This window comes from Rhamphochromis longiceps, linkage group LG19 (genome assembly GCF_057381845.1).
Source record: "Rhamphochromis longiceps isolate RC_006_pf linkage group LG19, R_longiceps_female_GT1.1, whole genome shotgun sequence".
In the NCBI taxonomy this organism is placed as follows: Eukaryota; Metazoa; Chordata; class Actinopteri; order Cichliformes; family Cichlidae; genus Rhamphochromis; species Rhamphochromis longiceps.
This window is the reverse complement of record NC_140575.1, coordinates 2,724,356-2,750,923: the sequence shown is the minus strand read 5'-3', so window position 1 is coordinate 2,750,923 and position 26,568 is coordinate 2,724,356. Positions and strand designations below refer to the sequence as shown.

At 35.6% G+C, this 26,568-nt stretch overlaps 1 protein-coding gene across 7 annotated transcripts in view; it reads left to right on the top strand.

The window, feature by feature from the left end:
- Positions 1-26,568, top strand: part of adck1 (aarF domain containing kinase 1) — a 170,823-nt gene that overhangs the window by 99,708 nt on the left and 44,547 nt on the right. The window lies entirely within an intron of this gene.

The window sequence follows — 26,568 nt, the reverse complement described above, 5'->3', positions numbered from 1 at the left end:
CGTCCATCCCATGAGGAATGGGAGCAGTAACAAAGGTGTTGCGTTTATATTTTTGTTGAGTGTATATTTGGCAGAAATACTATATTTGGCACAAATCTTATAAAATAGCAGAAATAGTATGATTTAGCACAATAGTAATAACTTAAACAGAAAAATTGGAAAAGCAAAATGGACAGGTGAAAAAATGCTGAACATGCTGAGGGTCCCTCAAATATACTTGTTAAATGAAAAAAAATCAGCAAAAAAATCTATAACAGCCACACAATCACAAATATGTACACATAAGGAAACACACATGCACAGAGAGACACACACACAACATCCAATTCAGTCACCCAGTCTAAATATATTGAATTTGAATCTTAGAATGAGATCATCCCATTAAAAGGCTTACTCTCTCTCTCGCTCTCTCTCTCTCTCTCTCTCTGTCACACACACACACACACACACACACACACACACACGCACAGGGAGAGAGAAGTAAGTTTCTAGGTCAGCCTGGGAGCTGCTGAATTTGAATCCACCAATCAGAGAGCCTGTGGACTTTTTCCCGCCAAAACAGGTGCTTCTGTTTACACACGCAGCACAGAGAGGCACAGGATTATTGCAGTCTATTTCTCATAGTGACGACTCCCCTCAAACAAATGACCATAATTTCCTAACTGTAGGGGCTAGAAGGGTCATTCTTACACCGTTTTGTTCAGAAGAGATGGGGGAATCTTCAAGTGTTGACAATTTATCATTAAAATATGAATTTTTAGAGATATATGACATGGATGACTTGTTGACTTAGAAGCCACGAATTCCCCAATATGCAAATTTGAATGCCTGGAGCCCACATACATGATTGGCTGGCTGGGAAGCTGTGCAGGCCCTGATTTGTGGATTTGAATTCCTCAGCCCTCAGATATGATTGGCTGGCTTAGAAGCCATGAAGGCCCCAATATGCAAATTTGAATGCCTCAGGACACATATATGATTGGCTGGGAAACCGTGCAGGCCCTGATTTGAAAATTTGAATGTCTAAGTCCTCACTGAGGATTGGCTGCCTGGGGACCTGGCAGAAATATATAGAAATAGTATGATTAAGCATAAATACTACATTTAGTAGAAATACTATGTTTTAGCACAAATACTATAAAAAGCAGAAATACTATAATTTAGAAGAAAAACTATATTAGGCACAAATCTTATAAAAAGCAGAAATACTATAATTTAGCAGAAATACTATGTTAGGCACAAATCCTATAAAAAGCAGAAATACTATAATTTAGCAGAAATACTATATTAGGCATAAATTCTATGAAAAGCAGAAATAGTATGATTTAGCAGAAATACTGTATTTAGCACAAGTACCAAAAAGTACCAGATTTAGCAGAATAGTAATAACTTATTGAAACACAAATGCACAGAGGGACACACAAACACAGGCTCTAATCCAGTCAACCAGTCTAACTATATTCAATTTAAATCCTACAATGACATGCTGCCAAATAAGGGCAGGGTCCTCTCTCTCCCACTAAACACACACACACACACACACACACGCAACACACAGGGAGAGAGAAGTAAGTTTCTAGGTCAGCCTGGGAGCTGCTGAATTTGAATCCACCAATCAGAGAGCCTGTGGACTTTTTCCCGCCAAAACAGGTGCTTCTGTTTACACACGCAGCACAGAGAGGCACAGGATTATTGCAGTCTATTTCTCATAGTGACGACTCCCCTCAAACAAATGACCATAATTTCCTAACTGTAGGGGCTAGAAGGGTCATTCTTACACCGTTTTGTTCAGAAGAGATGGGGGAATCTTCAAGTGTTGACAATTTATCATTAAAATATGAATTTTTAGAGATATATGACATGGATGACTTGTTGACTTAGAAGCCACGAATTCCCCAATATGCAAATTTGAATGCCTGGAGCCCACATACATGATTGGCTGGCTGGGAAGCTGTGCAGGCCCTGATTTGTGGATTTGAATTCCTCAGCCCTCAGATATGATTGGCTGGCTTAGAAGCCATGAAGGCCCCAATATGCAAATTTGAATGCCTCAGGACACATATGTGATTGGCTGGGAAACCGTGCACGCCCTGATTTGAAAATTTGAATGTCTAAGTCCTCACAGAGGATTGGCTGCCTGGGGACCTGGCAGAAATATATAGAAATAGTATGATTAAGCATAAATACTACATTTAGTAGAAATACTATGTTTTAGCACAAATACTATAAAAAGCAGAAATACTATAATTTAGAAGAAAAACTATATTAGGCACAAATCTTATAAAAAGCAGAAATACTATAATTTAGCAGAAATACTATATTAGGCATAAATTCTATGAAAAGCAGAAATAGTATGATTTAGCAGAAATACTGTATTTAGCACAAGTACCGAAAAGTACCACATTTAGCAGAATAGTAATAACTTATTGAAACACAAATGCACAGAGGGACACACAAACACAGGCTCTAATCCAGTCAACCAGTCTAACTATATTCAATTTAAATCCTACAATGACATGCTGCCAAATAAGGGCAGGGTCCTCTCTCTCCCACTAAACACACACACACACACACACACACACACACACACACACACACACACACACACAGAGGGAGAGAGCTGCCGAATTTAAATCCACCAATCAGAGTGGCTGTTTACGTTTTCCCGCCAAAACAGGTGCATCTTTTTACACACGCAGCACAGAGAGGCACAGGATTATTGCAGCCTATTTCTCATAGTGACGACTCCCCTCAAACAAATGACCATAATTTCCTAACCGTAGGGGCTAGAGCGGTCATTCTTACACCGTTTTGTTCAGAAGAGATGGGGGAATCTTCCAGTGTTAACAATTTATCATTAAAATATGAATTATTAAAGATATTTGACTTGTAATGCACCATAACTGAGTAGAGCGAAGCAAAAACTGCCTTGACTTGCTCTCAAACAACGCTTTGTAACTCTAAATCTATTTGGAGTATCGATATCATTCTTTCACCGTAAGAGACAGCAGGCTTTGGTGAACAATCATGGAAATTTTCAGGTCTCTGTGGAAATCCAACAAAAAGTTATGACGAGAGAAAAAAGTGGTTCATTTCCACAGTTTGAAATCTGAAGAAATCTGAGCGAGGGACAAATTTCCTACCCTCAAACAAATGTAATTCATGGCCAAATGGTAATAGGTGAGAAAACAATTCTTGAATTGTGAGCGTCAGGAGTGTCTGAAGATATACCAGGACAAGCCTCATGTCTTAACTTTGCTTCGTTAAGGAGATATGACGATTCGAATATGCCTCTCATTACAGAAATCCAGCGGTGATTTCTAACAAACTCTCCATTGACTTTGTATGGAGAGGTTTGAGACCTTGTGTTGGTCTGAGGAGATTTGCCAAAATTCTATAAATCCCACAACAATGACAGTGACATTTTCTGAAAGCCAGCAAAAATACCTACGTTTTGATGTATAATTTGTGGAAGTTGAGTGAAAATTGAGCAAGTAGCAAGAAGTTGTTCGGACATGAAGTGAAAATTGCAAAACCTTCAGTGACACACTGGAAGCCAAGAGCATAGCAACCATAACAACGCATGTATTTTGTGAAAAATCACAATTGTGCAACTGAAAACTTTAAGAGGCATAAAAGTAAAATGGTAAAAGATTTGAAAAAGCTGAATCATACATGAATAGCCCAATAATTTGTGAACATTTTAAAGTTTGAATGGTTGTTCTAGGTGAAAGTATGAGGAAGTAGTTAAGTTTCAAAAACAAGCAAAATTTAGCAGAATTTTGGAAGTTTCCCATTCATTTCAATGGGACAAATTAAAGGAAAAAAGTGGAATATTTTAAAAAGTATAATAGCAAAAAATAGCAAAAGTCATAGCGATCATTAGCAGAAATAGCAGAATAGTTTAAAATTTGAACGGTGAAAATCGGCTGAAAATTGTGGAAGTAGTTAAGTGCCAAAAAGTGTACGGAAGCAACTGGAATAATAAAGTAGAATAAAGAATAAAGAGAAACAGGAACTCAATAGTGTGGATGCTTAAAGCATCCACACAATAATAATAAAGAATAAAGAGAAACAGGAACTCAATAGTGTGGATGCTTAAAGCATCCACACAACTAGAAAAATTTGCATTTCCTGCGAAAATGCAGTGTGGATGCTTAAAGCTGAAGCTGTATGCAAAAAGTAGCTGAAAAAGCTGAAAAGTTGCAGAAATTGTAAAAACTTTGCAGAAGCAAAAGAAGTTTGCTAAAATGGAATAACTTAGCAGAACTGCAATATCTTAGAGGAAACATAATACTTGGCAGAAATACAATAGCATAGCAGAATTTATCAGAAATATTGTAACTTACCAGAAACATGATAACTTCTCAAAAATACAAGAATTTAGGAGAAATAGTATAAGATAACAGAAAGAATATATTTAGCCAAAAATACTTAAACATTACAGAAACACTATGATTTAGAAAAATAGTACAACAGAGCAGAAATATTGTGATTTACCAGAGACACTGTGATGAACTATGAATATTGTAATTTTAAATTAAGACTATGTTTTAGCACAAATATTATAATTTGGCAGAAATACTATAATTTAGCACAAATACTATATTAAGCACAAATCCTCTAAAAAAGCAGAAATGGTATGATTAAGCATAAATACTACATTTAGTAGAAATACTTTGTTTTAGCACAAAACCTATAAAAAGCAGAAATACTGTACTATGATTTAGTAGAAAAACTATAATTAATCAGAAATACTAAATTTAGCAGAAATACTATATTAAGCACAAATCCTATGAAAAGCAGAAATAGTATGATTAAGCATAAATACTACATTTAGCAGAAATACTATATTAAGCACAAGTCTTATAAAAGGCAGAAATACTATATTAAGCACAAATCCTATAAAAGCAGAAATACTATATTAAGCACAAATCTTATGAAATAGCAGAAATAGTATGATTTAGCACAATAGTAATAAGTTAAACAGAAAAATTGGAAAAGCAAAATGGACAGCTGAAAAAATGCTGAACATGCTGAGGGTCCCTCAAATATACTTGTTAAATGACAAAAATCTGCAAAAAAATCTATAACAGCCACACAATTACAAATATGTACACATGAGGAAACACACATGCACAGAGAGACACACACACAAGATCCAATTCAGTCAACCAGTCTAAATATATTGAATTTGAATCTTACAATGAGATCATCCCATAAAAAGGCTTCCTATCTCTCTCTCTCTCTCTCTCTGTCACACACACACACACACACACACACACACACACACACACACACACACACACAGACAGACACAGAGGGAGAGAGCTGCCGAATTTAAATCCACCAATCCGAGTGGCTGTTTACGTTTTCCCGCCAAAATAGGTGCCTCTGTTTACACACGCAGCACAGAGAGGCACAGGATTATTGCAGTCTATTTCTCATAGTGACGACTCCCCTCAAACAAATGACCATAATTTCCTAACCGTAGGGGCTAGAGCGGTCATTCTTACACCGTTTTGTTCAGAAGAGATGGGGGAATCTTCAAGTGTTGACAATTTATCATTAAAATGTGAATTTTTAGAGATATATGACATGGATGAATTGTTTACTTAGAAGCCACGAATTCCCCAATATGCAAATTTGAATGCCTGAGACCACATATATGATTGGCTGGCTGGGAAGCCATGCAGGCCCTGATTTGTGGATTTGAATTCCTCAGCCCTCAGATATGATTGGCTGGCTTAGAACCCATGAAGGCCCCAATATGCAAATTTGAATGCCTCAGGACACACATATGATTGGCTGGGAAGCCGTGCAGGCCCTGATTTGAAAATTTGAATGTCTCAGTCCTCAGAGAGGATTGGCTGCCTGGGGACCTGGCAGATATAATATATAGAAATACTATGATTAAGCATAAATACTACATTTAGTAGAAATACTATGTTTTAGCACAAATACTATAAAAAGCAGAAATACTATAATTTAGCAGAAATACTATATTAAGCACAAATCCTATAAAAAGCAGAAATACTATATTAAGCACAAACTCTATAAAAAGCAGAAATACTATATTAAGCACAAATCCTATAAAAAGCAGAAATACTATGATTAAGCATAAATACTACATTTAGTAGAAATACTATATTAAGCACAAATCTTATAAAAAGCAGAAATACTATATTAAGCACAAATCCTATAAAATAGCAGAAATAGTATGATTTAGCACAATAGTAATAAGTTAAACAGAAAAATCAGAAAAGCAAAATGGACAGCTGAAAAAATGCTGAACATGCTGAGGTTCCCTCAAATATACTTGTTAAATGACAAAAATCAGCAAAAAAATCTATAACAGCCACACAATCACAAATATCTACACATAAGGAAACACACATGCACAGAGAGACACACACACAAGATCAAATTCAGTCACCCAGTCTAAATATATTGAATTTGAATCTTACAATGAGATCATCCCATTAAAAGGCTTTCTCTCTCTCTCTCTCTCTCTCTCTCTCTCTCTCTCTCTCTCCCTGTCACACACAGACACACACACACACACACACAGGGAGAGAGAAGTAAGTTTCTAGGTCAGCCTGGGAGCTGCTGAATTTGAATCCACCAATCAGAGAGGCTGTGCACTTTTCCCCACCAAAACGGGTGCTTCTGTTTACACACGCAGCACAGAGAGAGACACTGGATTATTGCAGTCTATTTCTCATAGTGACGACTCCCCTCAAACAAATGACCATAATTTCCTAACCGTAGGGGCTAGAACGGTCATTCTTACACCGTTTTGTTCAGAAGAGATGGGGGAATCTTCAAGTGTTGACAATTTATCATTAAAATATGAATTTTTAGAGATATATGACATGGATGACTTGTTGACTTAGAAGCCACGAATTCCCCAATATGCAAATTTGAATGCCTGAGGCCACATATATGATTGGCTGGCTGGGAAGCTGTGCAGGCCCTGATTTGTGGATTTGAATTCCTCAGCCCTCAGATATAATTGGCTGGCTTAGAAGCCATGAAGGCCCCAATATGCAAATTTGAATGCCTCAGGACACTTATATGATTGGCTGGGAAACCGTGCAGGCCCTGATTTGAAAATTTGAATGTCTCAGTCCTCACAGAGGATTGGCTGCCTGGGGACCTGGCAGAAATATATAGAAATAGTATGATTAAGCATAAATACTACATTTAGTAGAAATACTATGTTTTAGCACAAATACTATAAAAAGCAGAAATACTATAATTTAGCAGAAATACCATATTAAGCACAAATCATATAAAAAGCAGAAATACTATATTAAGCACAAATTCTATAAAAAGCAGAAATACTATATTAAGCACAAATCCTATTAAAAGCAGAAATACTATATTAAGCACAAATCTTATGAAATAGCAGAAACAGTATGATTTAGCACAATAGTAATACGTTAAACAGAAAAATTGGAAAAGCAAAATGGACAGCTGAAAAAATGCTGAACATGCTGAGGGTCCCTCAAATATACTTGTTAAATGAAAAAATCAGCATAAAAATGCACAGGGAGAGAGAAGTAAGTTTCTAGGTCAGCCTGGGAGCTGCTGAATTTGAATCCACCAATCAGAGAGCCTGTGTACTTTTTCCCGCCAAAACAGGTGCATCTTTTTACACACGCAGCAGAGAGAGGCACAGGATTATTGCAGCCTATTTCTCATAGTGAGGACTCCCCTCAAACAAATGACCATAATTTCCTAACCGTAGGGGCTAGAGCGGTCATTCTTACACCGTTTTGTTCAGAAGAGATGGGGGAATCTTCCAGTGTTAACAATTTATCCTTAAAATGTGAATCTTTAGAGATATACGACATGGATGACTTGTTGACTTAGAAGCCACGAATTCCCCCAATATGCAAATTTGAATGCCTGAGGCCACATATATGATTGGCTGCCTGGGAAGCCGTGCAGGCCCTGATTTGTGGATTTGAATTCCTCAGCCCTCAGATATGATTGGCTGGCTTAGAAGCCATGAAGGCCCCAATATGCAAATTTGAATGCCTCAGGACACATATATGATTGGCTGGGAAACCGTGCAGGCCCTGATTTGAAAATTTGAATATCTAAGTCCTCACAGAGGATTGGCTGCCTGGGGACCTGGCAGAAATATATAGAAATACTATGATTAAGCATAAATACTACATTTAGTAGAAATACTATGTTTTAGCACAAATAGTATAAAAAGCAGAAATATTATAATTTAGCACAAATAGTATAAAAAGCAGAAATATTATAATTTAGCACAAATAGTATAAAAAGCAGAAATACTACATTTAGTAGAAATACTATGTTTTATCACAAATACTATAAAAAGCAGAAATACTATAATTTAGTAGAAATACTATATTAAGCACAAATCCTATAAAAAGCAGAAATACTATATTAGGCACAAATCCTGTAAAAAGCAGAAATACTATATTAGGCACAAATCCTATAAAAAGCAGAAATACTATGTTTGGCACAAATCCTATAAAAAGCAGAAATACTATATTTAGCAGAAATACTATATTAGGCACAAATCCTATGAAAAGCAGAAATAGTATGATTTAGCAGAATAGTAATAACTTACAAAACTACAAATATGGAGGCATATTGGAACACAAATGCACAGAGGGACACACAAACACAGGCTCTAATCCAGTCAACCAGTCTAACTATATTCAATTTAAATCCTACAATGACATGCTGCCAAATAAGGGCAGGGTCCTCTCTCTCCCACTAAACACACACACACACACACACACACACACACACACACACACACACACACACAGACACAGAGGGAGAGAGCTGCCGAATTTAAATCCACCAATCAGAGTGGCTGTTTACGTTTTCCCGCCAAAACAGGTGCATCTTTTTACACACGCAGGACAGAGAGGCACAGGATTATTGCAGCCTATTTCTCATAGTGAGGACTCCCCTCAAACAAATGACCATAATTTCCTAACCGTAGGGGCTAGAGCGGTCATTCTTACACCGTTTTGTTCAGAAGAGATGGGGGAATCTTCCAGTGTTTACAATTTATCATTAAAATATGAATTATTAAAGATATTTGACTTGTAATGCACCATAACTGAGTAGAGCGAAGCAAAAACTGCCTTGACTTGCCCTCAAACAACGCTTTCTAACTCGAAATCTATTTGGAGTATCGATATCATTCTTTCACCGTAAGAGACAGCAGGCTTTGGTGAACAATCATGGAAATTTTCAGGTCTCTGTGGAAATCCAACAAAAAGTTATGACGAGAGAAAAAAGTGGTTCATTTCCACAGTTTGAAATCTGAAGAAATCTGAGCGAAGGACGAATTTCCTACCCTCAAACAAGTCCAACTCATTTCAGAACGGTAATAGGTGAGAAAGAAATTCTTGAATTGTGAGCGTCAGGGGTGTCTGAAGATATTCGGGGACAAGCCTCATGTCTTAACTTTGCTTCGTTAAGGAGATATGACGATTCGAATATGCCTCTCATTACAGAAATCCAGCGGTGATTTTGAACAAGCTCTCCATTGACTTTATATGGAGAGTTTTCTGACCTTGTGTTAGTCTGAGGAGATTTGCAAAAATTCTATAAATCCCACAACAATGATGGTGACATTTTCTGAAAGCCAGCAAAAATACCTACGTTTTGATGTATAATTTGTGGAAGTTGAGTGAAAATTGAGCAAGTAGCAGGAAGTTGTTCGGACATGAAGTGAAAATTGCAAAACCTTCAGTGGCACACTGGAAGCCAAGAGCATAGCAACCATAACAACACATGTATTTTGTGAAAAATCACAATTTTGCAACTCAAAACTTTAAGAGGCATAAAAGTAAAACAGTAAAAGATTTGAAAAAGCTGAATCATACCTGAATAGCCCAATAATTTGTGAACATTTTAAAGTTTGAATGGTTGTTCTAGGTGAAAATATGAGGAAGTAGTTAAGTTTCAAAAACAAGCAAATTTTAGCAGAATTGTGGAAGTTTCCCATTCATTTCAATGGGACAAATTAAAGGAAAAAAGTGGAATATTTTAAAAAGTATAATAGTTAAAAATAGCAAAAATCATAGCAGGAATTAGCAAAAATAGCTGAATAGTTTAAAATTTGAACGGTGAAAATCGGCTGAAAATTGTGGAAGTAGTTTAACGGCGAAAAGTGTACGGAAACACCCGGAATAATAATAATAAAGAATAAAGAGAAACAGGAACTCAATAGTGTGGATGCTTAAAGCATCCACACAACTAGAAAAATTTGCATTTCCTGCGAAAATGCAGTGTGGATGCTTAAAGCTGAAGCTGTATGCAAAAAGTAGCTGAAAAAGCTGAAAAGTTGCAGAAATTGTAAAAACTTTGCAGAAGCAAAAGAAGTTTGCTAAAATGGAATAACTTAGCAGAACTGCAATATCTTAGAGGAAACATAATACTTGGCAGAAATACAATAGCATAGCAGAATTTAGCAGAAATATTGTAACTTACCAGAAACATGATAACTTCTCAAAAATACAAGAATTTAGGAGAAATAGTATAAGATAACAGAAAGAATATATTTAGCCAAAAATACTTAAACATTACAGAAACACTATGATTTAGAAAAATAGTACAACAGAGCAGAAATATTGTGATTTACCAGAGACACTGTGATGAACTATGAATATTGTAATTTTAAATTGAGACTATGTTTTAGCACAAATATTATAATTTGGCAGAAATACTATAATTTAGCAGAAATACTATATTAAGCACAAATCCTATAAAAAGCAGAAATACTATAATTTAGCAGAAATACTATGTTAGGCACAAATCCTATAAAAAGCAGAAATACTATATTTAGCAGAAATACTATATTAGGCACAAATCCTATGAAAAGCAGAAATAGTATGATTTAGCAGAATAGTAATAACTTACAAAATTACAAATATGGAGGCATATTGAAACACAAATGCACAGAGGGACACACAAACACATGCTCTAATCCAGTCAACCAGTCTAACTATATTCAATTTAAATCCTACAATGACATGCTGCCAAATAAGGGCAGGGTCCTCTCTCTCCCACTAAACACACACACACACACACACACACACACACACACACACACACACACACACACACACACAGACAGACACAGAGGGAGAGAGCTGCCGAATTTAAATCCACCAATCAGAGTGGCTGTTTACGTTTTCCCGCCAAAACAGGTGCATCTTTTTACACACGCAGCACAGAGAGACACAGGATTATTGCAGCCTATTTCTCATAGTGAGGACTCCCCTCAAACAAATGACCATAATTTCCTAACCGTAGGGGCTAGAGCGGTCATTCTTACACCGTTTTGTTCAGAAGAGATGGGGGAATCTTCCAGTGTTAACAATTTATCATTAAAATGTGAATTTTTAGAGATATATGACATGGATGACTTGTTGACTTAGAAGCCACGAATTCCCCAATATGCAAATTTGAATGCCTCAGGACACATATATGATTGGCTGGGAAGCCGTGCAGGCCCGGATTTGAAAATTTGAATGTCTCAGACCACATATATGATTGGCTGGCTGGGAAGCCGTGCAGGCCCTGATTTGTGGATTTGAATTCCACAGCCCTCAGATATGATTGGCTGGCTTAGAAGCCATGAAGGCCCCAATATGCAAATTTGAATGCCTCAGGACACATATATGATTGGCTGGGAAACCGTGCAGGCCCTGATTTGAAAATTTGAATGTCTCAGTCCTCAGAGAGGATTGGCTGCCTGGGGACCTGGCAGAAATAATATATAGAAATACTATGATTAAGCATAAATACTACATTTAGTAGAAATACTATGTTTTCGCACAAATACTATAAAAAGCAGAAATACTATAATTTAGCAGAAATACTATATTAGGCACAAATAGTATAAAAAGCAGAAATACTATAATTTAGCAGAAATACTATGTTAGGCACAAATCTTATAAAAAGAATAAATACTATAATTTAGCAGAAATACTATGTTATGCACAAATCTTATGAAAAGCAGAAATAGTATGATTTAGCAGAAATACTGTATTTAGCACAAGTACCGAAAAGTACCAGAAATACTATGATTTAGCAGAATAGTAATAACTTACAAAATTACAAATATGGAGGCATATTGAAACAGAAATGCACAGAGGGACACACAAACACAGGCTCTAATCCAGTCAACCAGTCTAACTATATTCAATTTAAATCCTACAATGACATGCTGCCAAATAAGGGCAGGGTCCTCTCTCTCCCACTAAACACACACACACACACACACACACACACACACACAGACAGACACAGAGGGAGAGAGCTGCCGAATTTAAATCCACCAATCAGAGTGGCTGTTTACGTTTTCCCGCCAAAACAGGTGCATCTTTTTACACACGCAGCACAGAGAGGCACAGGATTATTGCAGCCTATTTCTCATAGTGAGGACTCCCCACAAACAAATGACCATAATTTCCTAACCGTAGGGGCTAGAACGGTCATTCTTAAACCGTTTTGTTCAGAAGAGATGGGGGAATCTTCCAGTGTTAACAATTTATCATTAAAATGTGAATTTTTAGAGATATACGACATGGATGACTTGTTGACTTAGAAGCCACGAATTCCCCAATATGCAAATTTGAATGCCTGAGGCCACATATATGATTGGCTGGCTGGGAAGCCGTGCAGGCCCTGATTTGTGGATTTGAATTCCTCAGCCCTCAGATATGATTGGCTGGCTTAGAAGCCATGAAGGCCCCAATATGCAAATTTGAATGCCTCAGGACACATATATGATTGGCTGGGAAACCGTGCAGGCCCTGATTTGAAAATTTGAATGTCTAAGTCCTCACAGAGGATTGGCTGCCTGGGGACCTGGCAGAAATATATAGAAATACTATGATTAAGCATAAATACTACATTTAGTAGAAATACTATGTTTTAGCACAAATCCTATAAAAAGCAGAAATACTATAATTTAGCAGAAATACTATATTAAGCACAAATCCTATAAAAAGCAGAAATAGGATGATTAAGCATAAACACTACATTTAGTAGAAATATTATGTTTGAGCAAAAATCCTATAAAAAGCAGAAATACTATATTAGGCACAAATCCCATAAAAAGCAGAAATAGTATGATTAAGCATAAATACTACATTTAGTAGAAATACTATGTTTTAGCACAAATAGTATAAAAAGCAGAAATACTGTAATTTAGCAGAAATACTATATTAGGCACAAATCTTATAAAATAGCAGAAATAGTATGATTTAGCACAATAGTAATCAGTTAAACAGAAAAATTGGAAAAGCAAAATGGACAGCTGAAAAAATGCGGAACATGCTGAGGGTCCCTCAAATATACTTGTTAAATGAAAAAATCAGCAAAAAAATGCACAGGGAGAGAGAAGTAAGTTTCTAGGTCAGCCTGGGAGCTGCTGAATTTGAATCCACCAATCAGAGAGCCTGTGTACTTTTTCCCGCCAAAACAGGTGCCTCTTTTTACACACGCAGCACAGAGAGGCACAGGATTATTGCAGTCTATTTCTCATAGTGAGGACTCCCCTCAAACAAATGACCATAATTTCCAAACCGTAGGGGCTAGAGCGGTCATTCTTACACCGTTTTGTTCAGAAGAGATGGGGGAATCTTCCAGTGTTTACAATTTATCATTAAAATATGAATTATTAAAGATATTTGACTTCTAATGCACCATAACTGAGTAGAGCGAAGCAAAAACTGCCTTGACTTGCCCTCAAACAACGCTTTGTAACTCGAAATCTATTTGGAGTATCGATATCATTCTTTCACCGTAAGAGACAGCAGGCTTTGGTGAACAGTCATGGAAATTTTCAGGTCTCTGTGGAAATCCAAAAAAAAGTTATGACGAGAGAAAAAAGTGGTTCATTTCCAGAGTTTTAAATCTGAAGAAATCTGAGCGAAGGACGAATTTCCTACCCTCAAACAAGTCCAACTCATTTCAGAACGGTAATAGGTGAGAAAGAAATTCTTGAATTGTGAGCGTCAGGGGTGTCTGAAGATATTCGGGGACAAGCCTCATGTCTTAAAGTCGCTTCGTTAAGGAGATATGACGATTCGAATATGCCTCTCATTACAGAAATCCAGCGATGATTTTGAACAAGCTCTCCATTGACTTTATATGGAGAGTTTTGAGACCTTGTGTTGGTCTGAGGAGATTTGCAAAAATTCTATAAATCCCACAACAATGATAGTGACATTTTCTGAAAGCCAGCAAAAATACCTACGTTTTGATGTATAATTTGTGGAAGTTGAGTGAAAATTGAGCAAGTAGCAAGAAGTTGTTCGGACATGAAGTGAAAATTGCAAAAGCTTCAGTGTCACACTGGAAGCCAAGAGCATAGCAACCATAACAACACATGTATTTTGTGAAAAATCACAATTTTGCAACTCAAAACTTTAAGAGGCATAAAAGTAAAACAGTAAAACATTTGAAAAAGCTGAATCATACCTGAATAGCCCAATAATTTGTGAACATTTTAAAATTTGAATGGTTGTTCTAGGTGAAAGTATGAGGAAGTAGTTAAGTTTCAAAAACAAGCAAATTTTAGCAGAATTGCTGAAGTTTCCCATTCATTTCAATGGGACAAATTAAAGGAAAAAAGCTTAATATTTTAAAAAGTATAATAGTTAAAAATACCAAAAGATATAGCAGGAATTAGCAAAAATAGCTGAATAGTTTAAAGTTTGAACGGTGAAAATAGCACAAAAACTGTGGAAGTAGTTAAACGGCGAAAAGTGTACGGAAGTCCTAAGAATAATAAAGAATAAAGAGAAACAGGAACTCAATAGTGTGGATGCTTAAAGCATCCACACAATAATAAAGAATAAAGAGAAACAGGAACTCAATAGTGTGGATGCTTAAGCATCCACACAACTAGAAAAATTTGCATTTCCTGCGAAAATGCAGTGTGGATGCTTAAAGCTGAAGCTGTATGCAAAAAGTAGCTGAAAAAGCTGAAAAGTTGCAGAAATTGTAAAAACTTTGCAGAAGCAAAAGAAGTTTGCTAAAATGGAATAACTTAGCAGAACTGCAATATCTTAGAGGAAACATAATACTTGGCAGAAATACAATAGCATAGCAGAATTTAGCAGAAATATTGTAACTTACCAGAAACATGATAACTTCTCAAAAATACAAGAATTTAGGAGAAATAGTATAAGATAACAGAAAGAATATATTTAGCCAAAAATACTTAAACATTACAGAAACACTATGATTTAGAAAAATAGTACAACAGAGCAGAAATATTGTGATTTACCAGAGACACTGTGATGAACTATGAATATTGTAATTTTAAATTAAGACTATGTTTTAGCACAAATATTATAATTTGGCAGAAATACTATAATTTAGCACAAATACTATAAAAAGCAGAAATACTATAATTTAGCAGAAATACTATATTAAGCACAACCTTATAAAAAGCAGAAATACTGTACTATGATTTGGTAGAAAAAACTATAATTAATCAGAAATACTATATTTGGCAGAAATACGGTATTTGGCACAAATCTTATAAAATAGCAGAAATAGTATGATTTAGCACAATAGTAATAACTTAAACAGAAAAATTGGAAAAGCAAAAATGGACAGCTGAAAAAATGATGAACATGCTGAAGGTCCCTCAAATATACTTGTTAAATGAAAAAAATCAGCAAAAAAATCTATAACAGCCACACAATCACAAATATGTACACATAAGAAAACACACATGCACAGAGAGACACACACACAAGATCCAATTCAGTCAACCAGTCTAAATATATTGAATTTGAATCTTAGAATGAGATCATCCCATTAAAAGCCTTTCTCTCTCTCTCTCTCTCTCTCTCTCTCTGTCACACACACACACACACACACACACACACACACACACACAGGGAGAGAAAAGTGAGTTTCTAGGTCAGCCTGGGAGCTGCTGAATTTGAATCCACCAATCAGAGAGCCTGTGCACTCTTTCCCTCCAAAACAGGTGCATCCTTTTTACACACGCAGCACAGAGAGACACAGGATCATTGCAGTCTATTTCTCATAATGACGACTCCCCTCAAACAAATGACCATAATTTCCTAACCGTAGGAGCTAGAACGGTCATTCTTACACCGTTTTGTTCAGAAGAGATGGGGGAATCTTCAAGTGTTGACAATTTATCATTAAAATATGAATTTTTAGAGATATATGACACGGATGACTTGTTGACTTAGAAGCCACGAATTCCCCAATATGCAAATTTGAATACCTGGAGCCCACATACATGATTGGCTGGCTGGGAAGCTGTGCAGGCCCTGATTTGTGGATTTGAATTCCTCAGCCCTCAGATATGATTGGCTGGCTTAGAAGCCATGAAGTCCCCAATATGCAAATTTGAATGCCTCAGGACACATATATGATTGGCTGGGAAACCGTGCAGGACCTGATTTGAAAATTTGAATGTCTAAGTCCTCACAGAGGATTGGCTGCCTGGGGACCAGGCAGAAATATATAGAAATACTATGATTAAGCATAAATACTACATTTAGTAGAAATACTATGTTTTAGCACAAATCCTATAAAAAGCAGAAATACTATAATTTAGCAGAAATACTATATTAAGCACAAATCCTACAAAAAGCAGAAATACTATATTAGGCACAAATCCTATAAAAAGCAGAAATAGTATGATTAAGCATAAATACTACATTTAGTAGAAATACTATGTTTTAGCACAAATAGTATAAAAAGCAGAAATATTATAATTTAGCACAAATAGTATAAAAAGCAGAAATACTACATTTAGTAGAAATACTATGTTTTAGCACAAATAGTATAATAAAGCAGAAATACTATAATTTAGCAGAAATACTATATTAAGCACAAATCCTATAAAAAGCAGAAATACTATATTAAGCACAAATTCTATAAAAAGCAGAAATACTATATTAAGCACAAATTCTATAAAAAGCAGAAATACTATATTAAGCACAAATCCTATTAAAAGCAGAAATACTATATTAAGCACAAATCTTATGAAATAGCAGAAACAGTATGATTTAGCACAATAGTAATAAGTTAAACAGAAAAATTAGAAAAGCAAAATGGACAGCTGAAAAAATGCTGAACATGCTGAGGGTCCCTCAAATATACTTGTTAAATGAAAAAATCAGCAAAAAAATGCACAGGGAGAGAGAAGTAAGTTTCTAGGTCAGCCTGGGAGCTGGTGAATTTGAATCCACCAATCAGAGAGCCTGTGTACTTTTTCCCGCCAAAACAGGTGCATCTTTTTACACACGCAGCAGAGAGAGGCACAGGATTATTGCAGCCTATTTCTCATAGTGAGGACTCCCCTCAAACAAATGACCATAATTTCCAAACCGTAGGGGCTAGAAGGGTCATTCTTACACAGTTTTGTTCAGAAGAGATGGGGGAATCTTCAAGTGTTGACAATTTATCATTAAAATATGAATTTTTAGAGATATATGACATGGATGACTTGTTGACTTAGAAGCCACGAATTCCCCAATATGCAAATTTGAATGCCTGGAGCCCACATACATGATTGGCTGCCTGGGAAGCCGTGCAGGCCCTGATTTGTGGATTTGAATTCCTCAGCCCTCAGATATGATTGGCTGGCTTAGAAGCCATGAAGGCCCCAATATGCAAATTTGAATGCCTCAGGACACATATATGATTGGCTGGGAAACCGTGCAGGCCCTGATTTGAAAATTTGAATGTCTAAGTCCTCACAGAGGATTGGCTGCCTGGGGACCTGGCAGAAATATATAGAAATACTATGATTAAGCATAAATACTACATTTAGTAGAAATACTATGTTTTAGCACAAATACTATAAAAAGCAGAAATACTATGATTTAGCAGAAATACTATATTAAGCACAAATCCTATAAAAAGCAGAAATAGGATGATTAAGCATAAACACTACATTTAGGAGAAATATTATGTTTGAGCAAAAATCCTATAAAAAGCAGAAATACTATATTAGGCACAAATCCCATAAAAAGCAGAAATAGTATGATTAAGCATAAATACTACATTTAGTAGAAATACTATGTTTTAGCACAAATAGTATAAAAAGCAGAAATACTGTAATTTAGCAGAAATACTATATTAGGCACAAATCTTATAAAATAGCAGAAATAGTATGATTTAGCACAATAGTAATCAGTTAAACAGAAAAATTGGAAAAGCAAAATGGACAGCTGAAAAAATGCTGAACATGCTGAGGGTCCCTCAAATATACTTGTTAAATGAAAAAATCAGCAAAAAAATGCACAGGGAGAGAGAAGTAAGTTTCTAGGTCAGCCTGGGAGCTGCTGAATTTGAATCCACCAATCAGAGAGCCTGTGTACTTTTTCCCGCCAAAACATGTGCCTCTTTTTACACACGCAGCACAGAGAGGCACAGGATTATTGCAGCCTATTTCTCATAGTGAGGACTCCCCTCAAACAAATGACCATAATTTCCAAACCGTAGGGGCTAGAGCGGTCATTCTTACACCGTTTTGTTCAGAAGAGATGGGGGAATCTTCCAGTGTTTACAATTTATCATTAAAATATGAATTATTAAAGATATTTGACTTGTAATGCACCATAACTGAGTAGAGCGAAGCAAAAACTGCCTTGACTTGCCCTCAAACAACGCTTTGTAACTCGAAATCTATTTGGAGTATCGATATCATTCTTTCACCGTAAGAGACAGCAGGCTTTGGTGAACAGTCATGGAAATGTTCAGGTCTCTGTGGAAATCCAAAAAAAAGTTATGACGAGAGAAAAAAGTGGTTCATTTCCAGGGTTTTAAATCTGAAGAAATCTGAGCGAAGGACAAATTTCCTACCCTCAAACAAGTCCAACTCATTTCAGAACGGTAATAGGTGAGAAAGAAATTCTTGAATTGTGAGCGTCAGGGGTGTCTGAAGATATTCGGGGACAAGCCTCATGTCTTAACTTTGCTTCGTTAAGGAGATATGACGATTCGAATATGCCTCTCATTACAGAAATCCAGCGGTGATTTTGAACAAGCTCTCCATTCACTTTATATGGAGAGTTTTCTGACATTGTGTTGGTCTGAGGAGATTTGCGAAAGTTCTATGAATACCACAACAATGATAGTGACATTTTCTGAAAGCCAGCAAAAATACCTACGTTTTGATGTATAATTTGTGGAAGTTGAGTGAAAATTGAGCAAGTAGCAAACAGTTGTTCGGACATGAAGAGAAGACTGCAAAAGCTTCAGTGTCACACTGGAAGCCAAGAGCATAGCAACCATAACAACGCATGTATTTTGTGAAAAATCACAATTTTGCAACTCAAAACTTTAAGAGGCATAAAAGTAAAACAGTAAAAGATTTGAAAAAGCTGAATCATACCTGAATAGCCCAATAATTTGTGAACATTTTAAAGTTTGAATGGTTGTTCTAGGTGAAAATATGAGGAAGTAGTTAAGTTTCAAAAACAAGCAAATTTTAGCAGAATTGCTGAAGTTTCCCATTCATTTCAATGGGACAAATTAAAGGAAAAAAGCTTAATATTTTAAAAAGTATAATAGTTAAAAATAGCAAAAGTCATAGCCGGAAAGAGCAAAAATAGCTGAATAGTTTAAAGTTTGAACGGTGAAAATAGCACAAAAATTGTGGAAGTAGTTCCACGGCGAAAAGTGTACGGAAGTCCTAAGAATAATAATAAAGAACTAGAAAAATTTGCATTTCCTGCGAAAATGCAGTGTGGATGCTTAAAGCTGAAGCTGTATGCAAAAAGTAGCTGAAAAAGCTGAAAAGTTGCAGAAATTGTAAAAACTTTGCAGAAGCAAAAGAAGTTTGCTAAAATGGAATAACTTAGCAGAACTGCAATATCTTAGAGGAAACATAATACTTGGCAGAAATACAATAGCATAGCAGAATTTAGCAGAAATATTGTAACTTACCAGAAACATGATAACTTCTCAAAAATACAAGAATTTAGGAGAAATAGTATAAGATAACAGAAAGAATATATTTAGCCAAAAATACTTAAACATTACAGAAACACTATGATTTAGAAAAATAGTACAACAGAGCAGAAATATTGTGATTTACCAGAGACACTGTGATGAACTATGAATATTGTAATTTTAAATTAAGACTATGTTTTAGCACAAATATTATAATTTGGCAGAAATACTATAATTTAGCACAAATACTATAAAAAGCAGAAATACTATAATTTAGCAGAAATACTATATTAAGCACAACCTTATAAAAAGCAGAAATACTGTACTATGATTTGGTAGAAAAAACTATAATTAATCAGAAATACTATATTTGGCAGAAATACGGTATTTGGCACAAATCTTATAAAATAGCAGAAATAGTATGATTTAGCACAATAGTAATAACTTAAACAGAAAAATTGGAAAAGCAAAAATGGACAGCTGAAAAAATGATGAACATGCTGAAGGTCCCTCAACTATACTTGTTAAATGAAAAAAATCAGCAAAAAAATCTATAACAGCCACACAATCACAAATATGTACACATAAGAAAACACACATGCACAGAGAGACACACACACAAGATCCAATTCAGTCAACCAGTCTAAATATATTGAATTTGAATCTTAGAATGAGATCATCCCATTAAAAGCCTTTCTCTCTCTCTCTCTCTCTCTCTGTCACACACACACACACACACACACACACACACACACACACACACACACACACAGGGAGAGAAAAGTGAGTTTCTAGGTCAGCCTGGGAGCTGCTGAATTTGAATCCACCAATCAGAGAGCCTGTGCACTCTTTCCCTCCAAAACAGGTGCATCCTTTTTACACACGCAGCACAGAGAGACACAGGATCATTGCAGTCTATTTCTCATAATGACGACTCCCCTCAAACAAATGACCATAATTTCCTAACCGTAGGAGCTAGAACGGTCATTCTTACACCGTTTTGTTCAGAAGAGATGGGGGAATCTTCAAGTGTTGACAATTTATCATTAAAATATGAATTTTTAGAGATATATGACACGGATGACTTGTTGACTTAGAAGCCACGAATTCCCCAATATGCAAATTTGAATACCTGGAGCCCACATACATGATTGGCTGGCTGGGAAGCTGTGCAGGCCCTGATTTGTGGATTTGAATTCCTCAGCCCTCAGATATGATTGGCTGGCTTAGAAGCCATGAAGTCCCCAATATGCAAATTTGAATGCCTCAGGACACATATATGATTGGCTGGGAAACCGTGCAGGACCTGATTTGAAAATTTGAATGTCTAAGTCCTCACAGAGGATTGGCTGCCTGGGGACCAGGCAGAAATATATAGAAATACTATGATTAAGCATAAATACTACATTTAGTAGAAATACTATGTTTTAGCACAAATCCTATAAAAAGCAGAAATACTATAATTTAGCAGAAATACTATATTAAGCACAAATCCTGTAAAAAGCAGAAATAGTATGATTAAGCATAAATACTACATTTAGTAGAAATACTATGTTTTAGCACAAATCCTATAAAAAGCAGAAATACTATAATTTAGCAGAAATACTATATTAAGCACAAATTCTATAAAAAGCAGAAATACTATATTAAGCACAAATCCTATTAAAAGCAGAAATACTATATTAAGCACAAATCCTATTAAAAGCAGAAATACTATATTAAGCACAAATCTTATGAAATAGCAGAAACAGTATGATTAAGCATAAATACTACATTTAGTAGAAATACTATGTTTTAGCACAAATAGTATAAAAAGCAGAAATATTGTAATTTAGCAGAAATACTATATTAGGCACAAATCTTATAAAAAGCAGAAATAGTATGATTTAGCACAATAGTAATAAGTTAAACAGAAAAATTGGAAAAGCAAAATGGACAGCTGAAAAAATGCTGAACATGCTGAGGGTCCCTCAAATATACTTGTTAAATGAAAAAATCAGCAAAAAAATGCACAGGGAGAGAGAAGTAAGTTTCTAGGTCAGCCTGGGAGCTGCTGAATTTGAATCCACCAATCAGAGAGCCTGTGTACTTTTTCCCGCCAAAACATGTGCCTCTTTTTACACACGCAGCACAGAGAGGCACAGGATTATTGCAGCCTATTTCTCATAGTGAGGACTCCCCTCAAACAAATGACCATAATTTCCAAACCGTAGGGGCTAGAGCGGTCATTCTTACACCGTTTTGTTCAGAAGAGATGGGGGAATCTTCCAGTGTTTACAATTTATCATTAAAATATGAATTATTAAAGATATTTGACTTGTAATGCACCATAACTGAGTAGAGCGAAGCAAAAACTGCCTTGACTTGCCCTCAAACAACGCTTTCTAACTCGAAATCTATTTGGAGTATCGATATCATTCTTTCACCGTAAGAGACAGCAGGCTTTGGTGAACAGTCATGGAAATTTTCAGGTCTCTGTGGAAATCCAACAAAAAGTTATGACGAGAGAAATAAGTGGTTCATTTCCAGACTTTGAAATCTGAAGAAATCTGAGCGAAGGACGAATTTCCTACCCTCAAACAAGTCCAACTCATTTCAGAACGGTAATAGTTGAGAAAGAAATTCTTGAATTGTGAGCGTCAGGAGTGTCTGAAGATATGCCGGGACAAGCCTCATGTCTTAACTTTGCTTCGTTAAGGAGATATGACGATTCGAATATGCCTCTCATTACAGAAATGCAGCGGTGATTTTGAACAAACTCTCCATTGACTTTATATGGAGAGTTTTCTGACCTTGTGTTAGTCTGAGGAGATTTGCGAAAGTTCTATGAATACCACAACAATGATAGTGACATTTTCTGAAAGCCAGAAAAAATACCTACGTTTTGATGTATAATTTGTGGAAGTTGAGTGAAAATTGAGCAAGTAGCAAACAGTTGTTCGGACATGAAGAGAAGACTGCAAAAGCTTCAGTGTCACACTGGAAGCCAAGAGCATAGCAACCATAACAACGCATGTATTTTGTGAAAAATCACAATTTTGCAACTCAAAACTTTAAGAGGCATAAAAGTAAAACAGTGAAAGATTTGAAAAAGCTGAATCATACCTGAATAGCCCAATAATTTGTGAACATTTTAAAATTTGAATGGTTGTTCTAGGTGAAAGTATGAGGAAGTAGTTAAGTTTCAAAAACAAGCAAATTTTAGCAGAATTGCTGAAGTTTCCCATTCATTTCAATGGGACAAATTAAAGGAAAAAAGTGGAATATTTTAAAAAGTATAATAGTTAAAAATAGCAAAAGTCATAGCCGGAAAGAGCAAAAATAGCTGAATAGTTTAAAATTTGAACGGTGAAAATCGGCTGAAAATTGTGGAAGTAGTTGTACGGCGAAAAGTGTACGGAAGTCCTAAGAATAATAATAACTAGAAAAATTTGCATTTCCTGCGGAAATGCAGTGTGGATGCTTAAAGCTGAAGCTGTATGCAAAAACTAGCTGAAAAAGCTGAAAAGTTGCAGAAATTGTAAAAACTTTGCAGAAGCAAAAGAAGTTTGCTAAAATGGAATAACTTAGCAGAACTGCAATATCTTAGAGGAAACATAATACTTGGCAGAAATACAATAGCATAGCAGAATTTAGCAGAAATATTGTAACTTACCAGAAACATGATAACTTCTCAAAAATACAAGAATTTAGGAGAAATAGTATAAGATAACAGAAAGAATATATTTAGCCAAAAATACTTAAACATTACAGAAACACTATGATTTAGAAAAATAGTACAACAGAGCAGAAATATTGTGATTTACCAGAGACACTGTGATGAACTATGAATATTGTAATTTTAAATTGAGACTATGTTTTAGCACAAATATTATAATTTGGCAGAAATACTATAATTTAGCAGAAATACTATATTAAGCACAAATCCTATAAAAAGCAGAAATACTGTACTATGATTTGGTAGAAAAAACTATAATTAATCAGAAATACTATATTTGGCAGAAATACGGTATTTGGCACAAATCTTATAAAATAGCAGAAATAGTATGATTTAGCACAATAGTAATAACTTAAACAGAAAAATTGGAAAAGCAAAAATGGACAGCTGAAAAAATGATGAACATGCTGAAGGTCCCTCAACTATACTTGTTAAATGAAAAAAATCAGCAAAAAAATCTATAACAGCCACACAATCACAAATATGTACACATAAGAAAACACACATACACAGAGAGACACACACACAAGATCCAATTCAGTCAACCAGTCTAAATATATTGAATTTGAATCTTAGAATGAGATCATCACATTAAAAGCCTTTCTCTCTGTCACACACACACACACACACACACACACACACACACACACACACACACACACACACAGGGAGAGAAAAGTGAGTTTCTAGGTCAGCCTGGGAGCTGCTGAATTTGAATCCACCAATCAGAGAGCCTGTGCACTCTTTCCCTCCAAAACAGGTGCATCCTTTTTACACACGCAGCACAGAGAGACACAGGATCATTGCAGTCTATTTCTCATAATGACGACTCCCCTCAAACAAATGACCATAATTTCCTAACCGTAGGAGCTAGAACGGTCATTCTTACACCGTTTTGTTCAGAAGAGATGGGGGAATCTTCAAGTGTTGAAAATTTATCATTAAAATATGAATTTTTAGAGATATATGACACGGATGACTTGTTGACTTAGAAGCCACGAATTCCCCAATATGCAAATTTGAATACCTGGAGCCCACATACATGATTGGCTGGCTGGGAAGCTGTGCAGGCCCTGATTTGTGGATTTGAATTCCTCAGCCCTCAGATATGATTGGCTGGCTTAGAAGCCATGAAGTCCCCAATATGCAAATTTGAATGCCTCAGGACACATATATGATTGGCTGGGAAACCGTGCAGGACCTGATTTGAAAATTTGAATGTCTAAGTCCTCACAGAGGATTGGCTGCCTGGGGACCAGGCAGAAATATATAGAAATACTATGATTAAGCATAAATACTACATTTAGTAGAAATACTATGTTTTAGCACAAATCCTATAAAAAGCAGAAATACTATAATTTAGCAGAAATACTATATTAAGCACAAATCCTATAAAAAGCAGAAATAGTATGATTAAGCATAAATACTACATTTAGTAGAAATACTATGTTTTAGCACAAATCCTATAAAAAGCAGAAATACTATAATTTAGCAGAAATACCATATTAAGCACAAATCATATAAAAAGCAGAAATACTATATTAAGCACAAATTCTATAAAAAGCAGAAATACTATATTAAGCACAAATCCTATTAAAAGCAGAAATACTATATTAAGCACAAATCTTATGAAATAGCAGAAATAGTATGATTTAGCACAATAGTAATAAGTTAAACAGAAAAATTGGAAAAGCAAAATGGACAGCTGAAAAAATGCTGAACATGCTGAGGGTCCCTCAAATATACTTGTTAAATGAAAAAATCAGCATAAAAATGCACAGGGAGAGAGAAGTAAGTTTCTAGGTCAGCCTGGGAGCTGCTGAATTTGAATCCACCAATCAGAGAGCCTGTGTACTTTTTCCCGCCAAAACAGGTGCATCTTTTTACACACGCAGCAGAGAGAGGCACAGGATTATTGCAGCCTATTTCTCATAGTGAGGACTCCCCTCAAACAAATGACCATAATTTCCTAACCGTAGGGGCTAGAGCGGTCATTCTTACACCGTTTTGTTCAGAAGAGATGGGGGAATCTTCCAGTGTTAACAATTTATCATTAAAATGTGAATTTTTAGAGATATACGACATGGATGACTTGTTGACTTAGAAGCCACGAATTCCCCCAATATGCAAATTTGAATGCCTGAGGCCACATATATGATTGGCTGGCTGGGAAGCCGTGCAGGCCCTGATTTGTGGATTTGAATTCCTCAGCCCTCAGATATGATTGGCTGGCTTAGAAGCCATGAAGGCCCCAATATGCAAATTTGAATGCCTCAGGACACATATATGATTGGCTGGGAAACCGTGCAGGCCCTGATTTGAAAATTTGAATGTCTAAGTCCTCACAGAGGATTGGCTGCCTGGGGACCTGGCAGAAATATATAGAAATACTATGATTAAGCATAAATACTACATTTAGTAGAAATACTATGTTTTAGCACAAATCCTATAAAAAGCAGAAATACTATAATTTAGCAGAAATACTATATTAAGCACAAATCCTATAAAAAGCAGAAATACTATAGTAAGCACAAATTCTATAAAAAGCAGAAATACTATATTAAGCACAAATTCTATAAAAAGCAGAAATACTATATTAAGCACAAATCCTATTAAAAGCAGAAATACTATGTTTTAGCACAAATAGTATAAAAAGCAGAAATACTGTAATTTAGCAGAAATACTATATTAGGCACAAATCTTATAAAATAGCAGAAATAGTATTATTTAGCACAATAGTAATAAGTTAAACAGAAAAATTGGAAAAGCAAAATGGACAGCTGAAAAAATGCTGAACATGCTGAGGGTCCCTCAAATATACTTGTTAAATGAAAAAATCAGCAAAAAAATGCACAGGGAGAGAGAAGTAAGTTTCT